The sequence below is a fragment of the Schistocerca serialis genome, chromosome 3 (assembly GCF_023864345.2).
Source record: "Schistocerca serialis cubense isolate TAMUIC-IGC-003099 chromosome 3, iqSchSeri2.2, whole genome shotgun sequence".
Classification (NCBI taxonomy): Eukaryota; Metazoa; Arthropoda; class Insecta; order Orthoptera; family Acrididae; genus Schistocerca; species Schistocerca serialis.
The window spans coordinates 313,058,644-313,072,102 of NC_064640.1; the positions used below are offsets into that span (position 1 = coordinate 313,058,644).

The 13,459-nt window shown below is 37.5% G+C and overlaps 1 protein-coding gene across 1 annotated transcript in view; it reads right to left on the bottom strand.

The window, feature by feature from the left end:
• Positions 1–641: 641 nt before the first annotated feature.
• Positions 642–13,459, bottom strand: part of LOC126470120 (guanine nucleotide-binding protein G(i) subunit alpha) — a 39,518-nt gene continuing 26,700 nt past the window's right edge. Inside the window, exon 7 of the mRNA XM_050097724.1 lies at positions 642–2,605. The gene's annotated coding sequence lies outside the window, so the exon portion shown is untranslated. The remainder of the gene's footprint in view (positions 2,606–13,459) is intronic.

The following is a 13,459-nucleotide window of genomic DNA, read 5'->3' on the forward strand; positions in this document are numbered from 1 at the left end:
ACAAAGGATATTGCAGAAACATGGCTTAGCCAAAGCCTGAGGATTGTTCCCACAATAAATTTTAACTCTGCAGTGGTTAGGGCATGTCCTGTGTAATGCTTGGCTAGCTCAGTCAGTAGAGCACTTGGCTCAACCATGTCTCCACAATATTCTTTCTTCCAGAACTGCTAGTCCCACAATATACTAAGACTTCTACGAAGTTTGGAAGGAAGGAAATCAGGTACTGGCAGAAGTAGGGCAGTGGGGATGGGTCATGATTTGTGATTGCTTAGCTCAGTTGGTACAGCACTTGCCCAAGAAAGGCAAAGATCTTAGGTTTGAGTTCTTGTCCATACAGTTTTAGTCTGCCGGAAAGTTTCATATCTGTCTAAACTCTAGTGCAGAGTGAAAATTCACTCTGGGAACATTACTTTTAATAAAACATCATCAGTAATGGATACCTGTTGCACTACTTTTCTTTCCATGCTAATAAAATAAAACTAGCCCATAAAACAGCAATATAAAAATTAATCTTGCCATATCTTGGTGCTGCACCACTGTGGGAAATAAAAGATTTCAAGATTTTGAAATTCAAACAGCAGTTGTAAACACAAAAATTCTAATACTAATGGGGAAGAGAGGATGCAGGTAACCAGTAAAAGTCTACATAAATAATACTTTATTACAGAAATTCTGTAGTTTTATATCGGTACAACTTTTGCTCCTTACAATTCTTTATCAGCCAAATACAAAAGACTACGAGGATTTGTATGCAGTTTACATAAGATCAAAACGCACCATACACCTCTGTAATTTATGACGCATAACATGAAGTGTGATATGCCATAAAGACAGATTCACGATTGTTCTGTATGTACACATTATACAAAAGAGTACTTTACAATGCTATAAAAAGCTAAGGCCCAATGATTATGAAACCTTTTACTGGAAGAGTTTTGTATTTGCAAATAAAAAAATCTGAAATAAAAACCTGGACCGTAATTTCAAAAAAGGCCTAACCTCAGCATTGCGCTTTCCTAATTTAAGAGGATCTGGGGAAATATGAAATTTCTGAACAGTTGCATCACAGCTCAAAAGCAAATTACACACAATGTTGTTATAAACATTTTTCATGGAAGTACTGGCAGTAGCCAATTTTAAATTCAAGGTTAATTTAAAAAATATTTGAGTAAAAAATTTAGCAAATACTACTCATTTTAAAAATATGCCCAATTTGTTTATAGAAAATAACAGGTAACAAAGGCAAGTCATTAAGCCTAGAGTAAGAAAATAAGTTATATGGGAGAAAGATCTTAAGTTAAAAATATTAGTATAAAAATTGTTATAGCCTGAGACGCAGTCATGTAAATAAAAAATTCTCATAACAAAAAAAATGCAATTATCATGGGCAAGTGGACTCAACCAACTGTCATCATCTGTGTTTGTAAGCACCATGCATTCACTTATTTCACAAATGTCTAGTTTCCATAACCTTTACTAATACCATTCCTCTTGAAAAAATGAACAACCATAGCTACTCATAACACATCAGATTTTAATATTGTATTTGTTACCAGATCTGGATAATAAGTGCCTATATCCGTCAAAGATTCCACTGTTCTTACAGAGCTTTGCCTACAACATACTCTGAGCACATAAAACCTCCATCATTAAAATTTCATACCGTAACAAATATTACAAACCTAAATCTTTTAAAAAATAACCAATATCAATCTACACATTTACCAAAAAATAAACATGTAATGTGCATTTAAGAAGTGCAGAATAAAACTAAATACACAGTCCAACAGCAATAAGATCTTTGTTTCTTTCTCGTATCTGACCTCTTAAGTTTATACAAAATGGTGCCAAAATACAAACAAAAAACACACACACACACACACACACACACACACACACACACACACACACACACAGAGCAAATTGATATGTCTGACAAATTTTGCAAAACAGAGTTTCTGTTAATGTACAGTAACAACATATATGTGAAAGTCATTCCAAAACTGACTACATTTTTGAGATACATGAAAATATTTCTGGAAAAAGCTACATTATACATGAGATTCAGAGCAAAACAGCTCTCAGACATCATATGCAGCTATCACAGCTGGTTTCTTCATAAAACACCCAAGTATACATTTTTGACACCTATGTATGATAAAAGCGTATTTCTCACAGTAAAATAAATGCAGAAAATACTTCACAGTTATACAATCATGTCATAAATTCACCTTCAAGGCAAAAAATAAAGTTTATGAAAATACACTCTGTCAATACATCTCATCTTTTGGGTGAACATTTCAGTACAACCCATTTAACTAACTTCAAGTAACTCACTAGAATGTTACATGTAAATAAATGCACTGACAATACTGATTCTTTTTCCAACAAATGAATCAGCAATGTCATTTCTGTCACTTACAAACTATTACGCAGCTGCTTTGACGAAACTTAACAGTGTATACACACAAAGTTGTAAGCAGATAGAACTTAACTGTTACATCATCATGTCTTGGATGTTCTGATTGTATATGTAACCTCATATTAAGCATGTGAAGAAAATTGTGCAAAGTATCCAGCAGAGGTTGGGCAATGATGTTCCTACCTGCAATCAAAGAGAAATAAGTTATCATTAATTAGTGCCTGCCACACACTAGACCAAAACAAAATCTACAAAGTTAAAAAAACTTGACATTAAAACGGCAGCAGCATGACTGTTAAAAATTACATAAATAATGAACCATTTCTTCGTTAAGAGTGTCAGAATAAGCATAACATTAATCTGTAGCAGACTTACTTTACTGCTGTTCACTGTGACCTTGTACCAAAATCTCACATTAACCACATATTTTTTACCAGTTGTAAAATGTTAGTCTCGTATTTTAACATTTTACTGTTGCGTCAGCACTCCAAATATAAATAACTGAGAAGCTTTCAGGCAAATCCTTCAAAATTAACACATGCATACGTGCATACACATCTGCTCATCCAACACTCATGGATGACTACATTGTGCTAGCACTGTAACTGAGAATATAGGGAACTTTCACATGTGGATGTCATTGCAAAATACTTCACGAGTGTGACAGGAAGCTGACAGAGAAGCCCAAAATCAGTATTTTTAGCCCATTGACAATTCTCTTTTGAATGAATATAGCCTACAGGCTGAATTAAATTATCTTTTTTTTCTTTTCTTTTTCTTTTTGATGAAATTCTATGCTTGAAAGAGATTTTGGCATAAAAATGGTAATGAACTGTCAACTGATTTTGAAGGTATTTTAAGAAGGAGCAGAACCATAGAAAATTACCGTTTGGCACCTAGGTATAAAAGGCAATACAACTTGTATATTTGTAATTTTCCCTTTAAGAATGGTCCCTTCCTGCATGATTAAAGCACTCAGTAGTAAAGCCACACTATAAAAAGGGAAGAATGGATAATTTCGACAATTTTAGACCTATTTCTATGCCACTGGTGTTTCCTAAAATTATTGAAAAGGCTGTGTATGTATGGATAATTTATCATTTATTTCACATCATTTTCTATCAAATTCACAGTTTTAGAAGTGGTTTAACAACTGAAAGTGCTATATTCTCTTTTCTCTCTGAGGTACTGGATGGATTAAACAAAAGGTTTCAAATGCTAGGTATGTTTTTTGATTTAATAAGGCGTTTGATTGTGTTTATCGCCAAATATTGCTCCAGAAGTTTGACCATTATGGAATACGGGGAGTAGCTCACAATTGGTTCACCCTTTACTTCAACAACAAACAGCAAAAAGTCATTATCCACAGTGTTGAGAATGGCTATGGTGTGGGGTCTGGGTGGGGCACGGTCAAATGGGGAGTGCCCCAGAGCTCAGAGCTGAGGCCACTCCTATTCCTTATTTATATAAACGATATGCCCTCTAGTATTACAGGCAATTCTAATATACTTCTGTTTGCTGATGACACTAGCTTTGTAGTAAAGGATGTTATCTGAAATGTTGGCACTGTTTCAAAAAGTGTAGTTCATGACCTAAGTTCATAGTTTGTAGACAGTAAAGCTAATGCTAAATCATAGTAAGACTCAGTTTCTACAGTTTATAACACACAGTTCAACAAAACCTGACATTTTAATTTCACAGAATGGGCATATGGTTAGTGAAACTGAAGAGTTCAAATTTCTAGGTGTTCAGATAAGAGAGTAAAATATGTGGAAAGCCAACATTTAGGATCTTGTTTAAAGACTAAATGCTGCCATTTTTACTACTCAAACGGTACCTGAAGTAAGTGATAGTTCGACACGAAAAGTAGTCTACTCTGCTTATTTTCATTTGCTTATGATGACGTATGGTATTCCCATTCTCAAAGAATATTTTTGGCTCAGAAACGGGCGATTTGAGCAGTAAGTGGTGTAAGCTAGCGAAACTCTTATCCAGCCCTGTACATTAGTCTGGGTATTCTGAAATTGCCCCCCCCCTCTCTCTCTCTCTCTCTCTCTCTAACAACTTATTCCCAAGAATTAGCAGGTTTCATTATGTTAATACTAGGCAGGTATCCAAACTGCATTTGGATTGCACTTCCTTGACTCTTGTGCAGAAAGGTGTGCAGTATACTACGCAACCACTTTCAATAAGCTACCACAAGAATTCGAAGATCTTAGCAGTAATCCATGTGCTTTTAAATCAAAACTGAAGAGTTTCCTCTTGGGTCGCTCCTATTCTGTCAAGGAGTTCCTTGAAAAATTAGGCTGATTCCTGTGTTATATTGTTGATTGTGTTTACATAAACTTATGGCTTGTCTTTCTTGGGTTTATGAACATTTTATTTTATCTGTTATTACTTTTATGTTGTGATTTCATGCACTGAAATGTTCCATTACCTTGGAGATTTGCTCTTCACTTTGGTTCTACAAAACTAAATGTGTAAAATAAAAAGAAATAAAAAATGTTAATTTCACACTCAGTCAGTAACAGGGATACATGTGTAAAATAGGACATACTGCAAGATATCAGCAGAGACTGGTTTACGTAAGAAATTAAGTAATTCTCAGTCACATCAAACAATAAACCTGTAAGTTGTGTCGGAGAGAGAGTCATACATTTCTGGATTAGTTTTCTTTCTGGTCCAGGGTGATATCTGAGTGACAAGCTCCTAGTTCGTAACAGATTCTTGCGGGTGGTGGGAAGATTAGGGGTGTGCGAGAATATGGCATGGGAAATATGCCTGAGGAGTGAACTTAGATGGTCTGTGAAGGACTTCATGAGACCTTCAGCATATTGGGCAAGGGGTTCTTGCCACTGCAAATACATCATCCAAGGGAGGTCAGGTTGTATGGTGGTATTTTTTGTGTGGAAGGAGTTGCAGCCGTCAATGCAACTATTGTTGGTGGTTAGTGGGTTTAATGTGGATAGAGGTGTACATGGAGTCATCAGAAAGGTGGAAGTTAACATCCAGGAAGGTGGCACACTGGGTTGAGGGGGATCAGGTGAAACTGATGGGTGAGAAGGTGTTGAGGCTGTGAAATAATGAGGATTAGGATGATTTGGCCCTGAGTCCAGATCATGAAGACAACATCAATGAACCTGAACCAGACTTGAGATTGGTAACTGCCTTTTGATGTGTATTTTGCAATATTACAACTCTCTGAAACAGGCACATTACTATCACCATTCCAAACATATTATCTCCACCCACTGTACCAAGAAAAATGAAGCACTGCATTCAAGTTCTAGATGTTCAGAGCCTACTTTTATGTTGTTATAATTTTAAATTTCCCATCATTTACACTTAATGAAACAACATTAATGGTGAGAAGCAAAATGTGCAACTGATACATAATTACACAGGCATGGCATTGGTTTTCAGTCAGTATTTACCATATTTATCTGCTAATATGATGACCTTGAATATAAGACAACCTCTTTTTTTTAAGATGCTTCTTCAGAAAAAATTATTTTTAACGTATCTTAAGTAACCAAAATTACAAACTTTTCTTGACATAAGGTATCTGCTCGAAAAATTGACACTACATCTACTCTAAACTTACACCATTCATTGACTTTCTACAGTTTGATAATACACGGAGAAATAAAATTTTTAAAAAGAAATCATTTAAATTAATTTCTATCTTCATTGCCCTTTTTGAAACTTCCTGGCAGATTAAAACTGTGTGCCGGGCCGAGACTCGAACTCGGGACCTTTGCCTTTCGCGGGCAAGTGCTCTGCCAACTGAGCTACCCAAGCACGACTCACACCCCGCCCTCATAGCTTTACTTCTGCCAGTACCTCGTCTCCTACCTTCCAAACTTCACAGAAGCTCTCCTGCGAACCTTGCAGAACTAGCACTCCCGAAAGGACAGCTTCTGTAAAGTTTGAAAGATAGGAGACGAGGTACTGGCAGAAGTAAAGCTGTAAGGACAGGGCGTGAGTCGTGCTTGGTTAGCTCAGTTGGTAGAGCATTTACCCGCGAAAGGCAAAGATCCCAAGTTCGAGGCTCGGTCTGGCACACAGTTTCAATCTGCCAGGAAGTTTCATATCAGCACACACTCCGCTGCAGAGTGAAAATGTCATTCTATTGCCTTTTTTGTTTACTTAGCCTGTCATTGTGGTACCACTGTTTCCAATAATAATAATAATAATAATAATAATAATAATAATAATAACAATAAATTGAGGCACTACAACACTGTCGTACTTCCGGAGGCATTGTATGCATCTGAAACAACACAAATAGGTGGGCAAACCAAAATCAAAGAAATACAGAAGCAAGAAAGGAAAACTGTCAAGAAAATTTTTGGCCCGATACAAGAGCAAGGAATCTGGAAGAAGAGACCAACATCACAATTATATAAATACAAAGACAAGATTACGGATACAATAAGGAAAAGAAGAATGCAGTTCTACAGACATATTCACAGGATGAATGAAAACAGAAATTCAAAGTGAATTCTGAAAGTCATCAAGTCAGGCAGGGGAAAAACAAAATGGATAAAAGAAGTTGAAGAGGACCTCAGACAAGCACACATAACAGTAAACTATGCAGAAAATGTAACTGAATTCAGGAACATCATCAAAAAACATAAATTTGACACCACAACACAGAACAGACAAGGATGCAAATGGACAACAGAGCGAAAGAAACAACGCAGTGAACACATGAAGAAAATTTGGGCTCAGAAAAAACATAAACAATCACCATAAAGGAATTCAAGTTCAAATGCTCTCTTTAAATGGGAATAATCGAAAATAATAATAATAATCCCTACAAGACAGTTGTGAGACTTATGCCTTCGTTGTCACAAATATTTGGCTGTTTCTTCTGAATTTGTTGCTATTTCTTTTTTTTCTTGTAATACATCCTTTATTTCCTATTCTGTCACACCCTCCAATCCACTCTCCTATGCAATGCACAAACTCACCATCTCCACTGCCCAGGTATCACAGTCTTACTCTGCGCAACTGCTGCCTCTCCTTCCCACATTCGTAACTCATACACCTGATGTGTTCCTCGGAGCTGTCAGCCGCCCTTCTCCAACTCTCTTTAACGATCCTCATATTTTCTCACCTAATCAACACCACTCGACACGTGGGCAACAATGCCTGTCCGCATCAAGCAGCTCTTGTGGGAAATTTTTGTCACATATGAAGACACCCACCACATAGAGTAGGCAGAGACGACTCCGAATCTTCCCTCACTTAAACATGTCACAGATGTGCTGCAGACACACATTAAATCCAACAACCACCACAAAAGACTTCCTCAAAATACCATCAACTATCGTCAACAGGAAGAATTTTCACAACTGCTCTTGAACCACCTCATACAGAACACATCATTGCCAAGTATGCAACAGATAAATATAAACAAATTGACCAATAAAACATCAATTTCATTGTTGTGATATTTTTAGATTTTGCCACTTTGTCATAAATTTGCACCTTTCATTTGTTAACTATTCCAATTACAGTAAAAATCCATATTGACAAACCAGCTTTAAAGAAATAATCATTTTTATGAGTCTATCTCGGAGAAACTACCACAAGAAAGATATTACCAAGATATTAGTGGATTCCACTTTCATAAACAGTTTTGTTTTGAAGAATATGAAAATCTGCAAATCATTTCAAGTTTGATTAAAATCTCAATATGTGAGTTTGATGCTGCTCCTTACATTGTCTAACAGATTACACTGATTTGCATATACAGCAGGCAGCAATAATTCACAACTGAGCCTTTCAGTTGACAGATTACAGTTTCTTGGTCAATAATTTCAATCTACACTACAGTAAATTCACTAACAAAACATTCTCAAATAATATCAACAGATGAAACAGCAGCATTTTCATGATCATGAGGATGGAATGACTCGTGCTTCTAGCCAAGTGACTCACTTGAGCTTGATGTGAAAGCTACTGGATGTGATGGTCAGCAAGATTTTTTTACAGTGAGTGTATCATAAAACCTAATAAACATGGGTGGACGTTTTAATTTAAATAATGCTTGAGCCTGGCACTCAAATTATTAAAATACATAGTAAACTACTGCAATAATAATTTGACACAGTGCTGAAAGATCTAACTGGAAACAAGGCTTTGGGAGTAGACATTCAATCAGAACTACTGATACCCTTGGCAGCGCCAGCCACGACAAAATTATTCCATCTGGTGCGCAAGACACATGAGACAAGCGAAATACCCTGAAACTTCAAGAAGAATGTAATGTGAAAATTACGAAACTATCAAATTAATAAGTCAGGGTTGCAAAATACAAACACAAATTCTTTACAGAAGAATGGAAAAACTGGTAGAAGCTGACCTCAGGGAAGACCAGTTTGGATTTCAGTGAAATTTAAGAACACACAAAGCAATATTGACCCTACGACTTATTTTTGAAAATAGGTTATGGAAAGGCAACCCTATGTTTCTAGCATTTGTAGACTTACAGAAAGCTTTTGACTATGTTGAATGGAATACTCTTTGAAATTCTGAAGATAGCAGGGGGTAAAATACAGGAAGTGAAAGGCTATTTACAACTTGTACAGAAACCAGATGGCAGTTACAAGAGCTGAGGGGGGGGGGGGGGCATAAAAATGAAACAGTGGTTGAGAAGGGAGTGAGACATGGTTGTAGACTATCCCTGATGTTTTATATTCTGAACATTGAGCAAGCAGTAAAGGAAACCAAAGAAACATTTGGAGTAGGAGTTCAGGGAGATGAAATAAAAACTTTGAGGTTTGCCCATAACATTGTAATTCTTTCACAAATAGACAAAGGACTTGGAGGAGCAAGTAAACAGAATGGACAATGTCTTGAAAGCAGGATATAAGATGAACATCATCATAAGCAATACAAGGATAATGGAATTTAGTTGAATTAAATCAGATGATGCTGAGAGAATTGGATAAGGAAATGAGACACTTAAAGCAGTAGATGAGTTTTGCTATTTGGGCAGCAAAATAAGTGATGATGCCTGAAGCAGAGAGGATATAAAATGTAGACTAGTACTGGAAAGAAAAGTGTTTCCAAGGACAAGAAATTGCTAACATCAAATATAGGTTTAAGTGCTAGAAGTCGTTTTTGAAGGTATTTGTCTGTAGTGTAGCCAAATATGGAAGTGAAACATGGATGACAAACAGTTTAGACAAGAAGCTTTTGGAATGTGGTGCTACAGTAGAATGCTGAATATTAGATGGGTTGATCATGTAACCAGTGAGGAGGTACTGACCAGAACTGATGGGAAAAGAAATTCGTGCCACAACCTGACTCGAAGAAGGGATCAATTGATAGGACAAATTCTGAGACATCAAGGGATCACGAATTTAGTATTGGAGGGAAATGTGAAGCATAAAATCGTAGAGGGAGGCTAAAAGATGCATGCAGTAAGAAGATTCAGAATGATGTAAGTTACAAAGCAGAGTATCAGTGTGTATACTCTGAAAAACAAAAGAGCATCGAAGGGCACAGTGGAGGTTGGGACTCAAAACTCAACTACAAACAGTGTCACGAGACCAACAGCAGCTCACAGTCTGGTTAGAATCCAGGCAGAAAGTACACTTAATCGCAAAACTTGTAGTACCTGAAGATGAAGGCTGGGTTGGTCATAGAAATATTAAGCAGAAATGGACACAACTCCGCTGAATACTTGGAAGCTCACTATTAATCAATCACGCCATGAAAACCTGAGAGATTACAGCAGCTTGCTCTAGATGTAGAAAAACTGTAAGTTAAAGCAGATGGGTAGGAAAAACAAATTCTGTACTGTTCAAATACAGTACTAGTGGTGTGCTGCTTCACACAGTCATGTCAATTAAATATCCAGGCTTAACATCACAAAATGATATGAAATAGAATGAGCATGTATAGTCGTTAATATGGAAAGGAAATGCTCAACGTGTATGCTACTAGATTTTTTACTGGTAGGTTCAATCAACATGCGAGTATTATGGAGATGTTTTGTGAAGTCAAGTGGGATTCTCTAGTGGAAAGACATCTTTTTCATCAAACAATACTGAGAAAATTTAGAGAAACTTCATTTGTGGACGACAGTACAACAAATCGACTGCCACCAACATAATTTTTGCAGAAGCACCATGAAGGCAAGATGTAATTTTCCCCTTGCTTTATTTGCGAGTACAACAGGAAAGGAAATAGCTAATAGTGGTACAAGGTATCCTCCACCTCTCTCCATACAGTGGCCTGCATGTAGGGAAACATTCCACGTGGGAAAAATATATCTAAAAACAAAGATGATGTGACTTACCAAACAAAAGCGCTGGCACGTCGATAGACACACAAACATACACACAAAATTCAAGCTTTCGCAACAAACTGTTGCCTCATACATATTTAAATATGTCTGCTTGTGTCTGTATATGTGTGTGGATGGATATGTGTGTGCGTGCGAGTGTATACCCGTCCTTTTTTCCCCCTAAGGTAAGTCTTTCCGCTCCCGGGATTGGAATGACTCCTTACCCTCTCCCTTAAAACCCACATCCTTTCGTCTTTCCCTCTCCTTCCTTCTTTCCTGATGAGGCAACAGTTTGTTGCGAAAGCTTGAATTTTGTGTGTATGTTTGTGTTAATCCTGATCTAATAGAGAGCGTCATGATGGGTACGGGATTAGTGAATACAAGGTCATTGTAGCGAGGCTCAAAACCATATCAACCGAAACCACTAAAAACAAACAAAAATGTATCTATTTAAAACAGCAGAAAAAATTCTGCTTGATGCCTTCCTAAGAGTGTCTCCATTCCTTCCAAGCTAATTACATAAGTGTAGACCAGATATGGCTCAAATCCAAAGATACAGTATCGACAGCATTAGATAGATTCATACCGCGTAAGTTAATAAGGGACGGGACTGATCCACCATAGTACACAAAACATGTCAGAACACTGTTGCAGAAGCAACAAAAAATGCATGCCAAATTCAGAAGAACACAAAATCCCCCAAGACTGGCTAAGTTTCACGGAAGCTCGAAATTTTGTGCGGATGTCATGCGAGATGCTTTTAATAGTTTCCACAATGAAATATTGGCTCAAAATAAGGTAGAAAACCCAAATAGATTCTGGTCGTATGTAAAGTACACCAGTGGCAAGTCAATACCGTCACTGTGCGATAGCAATGGAAATGTTACCGAGGATGGTGCCACTAAAGCGGAGTTACTAAATACAGATTTTCGTAACTCCTTCACAAAAGAAGACGAAGTAAATATTCCAGAATTCAAAACCAGAATAGCTGTTAGCATGAGTGACATAAAAGTAGATATATTAGGTGTTGCGAAACAACTCAAATCACTTAAGAAAGGCAAGTCTTCCAGTCCTCACGGTATACCAATCAGGTTCCTTTCAGAGTATGCAGACACAATAGTGCCTTTCTTAGCAATCATATACAACTGCTCACTTGACGAAAAGTCTATTCCTAAAAACTGGAAAGTAGCACAGGTCACACCAATACTCAAGAAAGGAAATAGGAGTAACCCATTGAATTACAGGCCCATATCACTGACCTCAATTTGCAGTAGGATTTTGGAGCATATGTTGTACTCAAACACTATGAATCACCTTGAAGAATGTGACTTATTGATACATAACCAATACGGATTCAGAAAATATCGTTCTTCTGCAACACAGCTAGCTCTTTATTCCCATTAAGTAATGAGTGCTGTCCACAAGGGATCTCAGATCGATTCCACATTCCTAGAATTCCAGAAGGCTTTTGATACCGTTCCTCACAAGTGAGTATTATTCAAATTGCGTGCATATGGAGTATTGTCTCAGTTGTGTCGGGATTCGTGATTTCCTCTCAGAGAGGTCACAGTTCGTAGTGACAGACAGTAAATCATCGAGTAGAACAGAAGTGATATCTGGCATTCAGCAAGGTAGTGTCCAGGCCCTCTGCTGTTCCTGATTGACATAAATGATCTAGGTGATAATCTGAGCAACCCCCCTTAGATTGTGTGCAGATGACGCTGTAATTTACTTTCTAGTAAAATCATCAGACAATCAATTCCAATTACAAAATTATCCAGAGAGAATTTCTATATGGTGCGAAAAGTGGCAATTGGCACTAAACAAAGAAAAGTGCGACGTCATCCACATGGGTACTAAAAGAAATCCGATAAATTTTGGGTATGCGATAAATTGCAAAAATCTAAGGGCTGTCAATTTGACAAATACCTAGGAATTACAATTACGAGCAACTTAAATTGGAAAGACCACAAACATAATATTGTGGGGAAGGTGAAACTAAGATGGCATTTTGCTGACAGAACACTTAGAAGATGCAACAAACGCACTAAAGAGACAGCATACATTACACTTGTCTGTCCACTGCTGTGTGGTGTGGGATCCTTACCAGATACAATTGACAGAGGACATCAAAAAAGTGCAAAGAAGGGCAGCTCGTTTCGTGTTATCGTGCAATAGGGGTGAGAGTGTAACTGATATGATACGCGAGGTGGGGTGGCAGTCACTGAAACAAAGGCAGTTTTTCTTTGTTGTGGTGCGTGGTACCCTCCGCCACACACCGTATGGTGGATTGCAGAGTATGTATATAGATGCAGATGTATCTATTTACGAAATTTCAATCACCAACTTTCTCTTCTGAATGCGAAAATATTTTGTCAACACCCACCTACATAGGGAGAAATGATCGTCATAAAATAAGAGAAATCAGAGATCGAATGGAAAGATTTAGGTGTTCCTTTTTCCCCGCGCACCATTCGAGATTGGAATGGTAGAGAGGTAGTATGAAAATGGTTCGATGAACCCTCTGCCAGGCACTTAAGTGTGAATTGCAGAGTAACCATGTAGATGTAGATGTAGATGTAGCATGGTACTGGTGAGGTATGGTAAGCGCTGTTTGTGGGTGCATAAAGGGAGGAGATGGAGAGAGGGTAGGGCAGCTAGGTGTAGTCCAGAGATTAGACAGAGGCAGGAGGGGGCAGAGAGTGGCTGGTTGGTTGATTGATTGGGGTTGA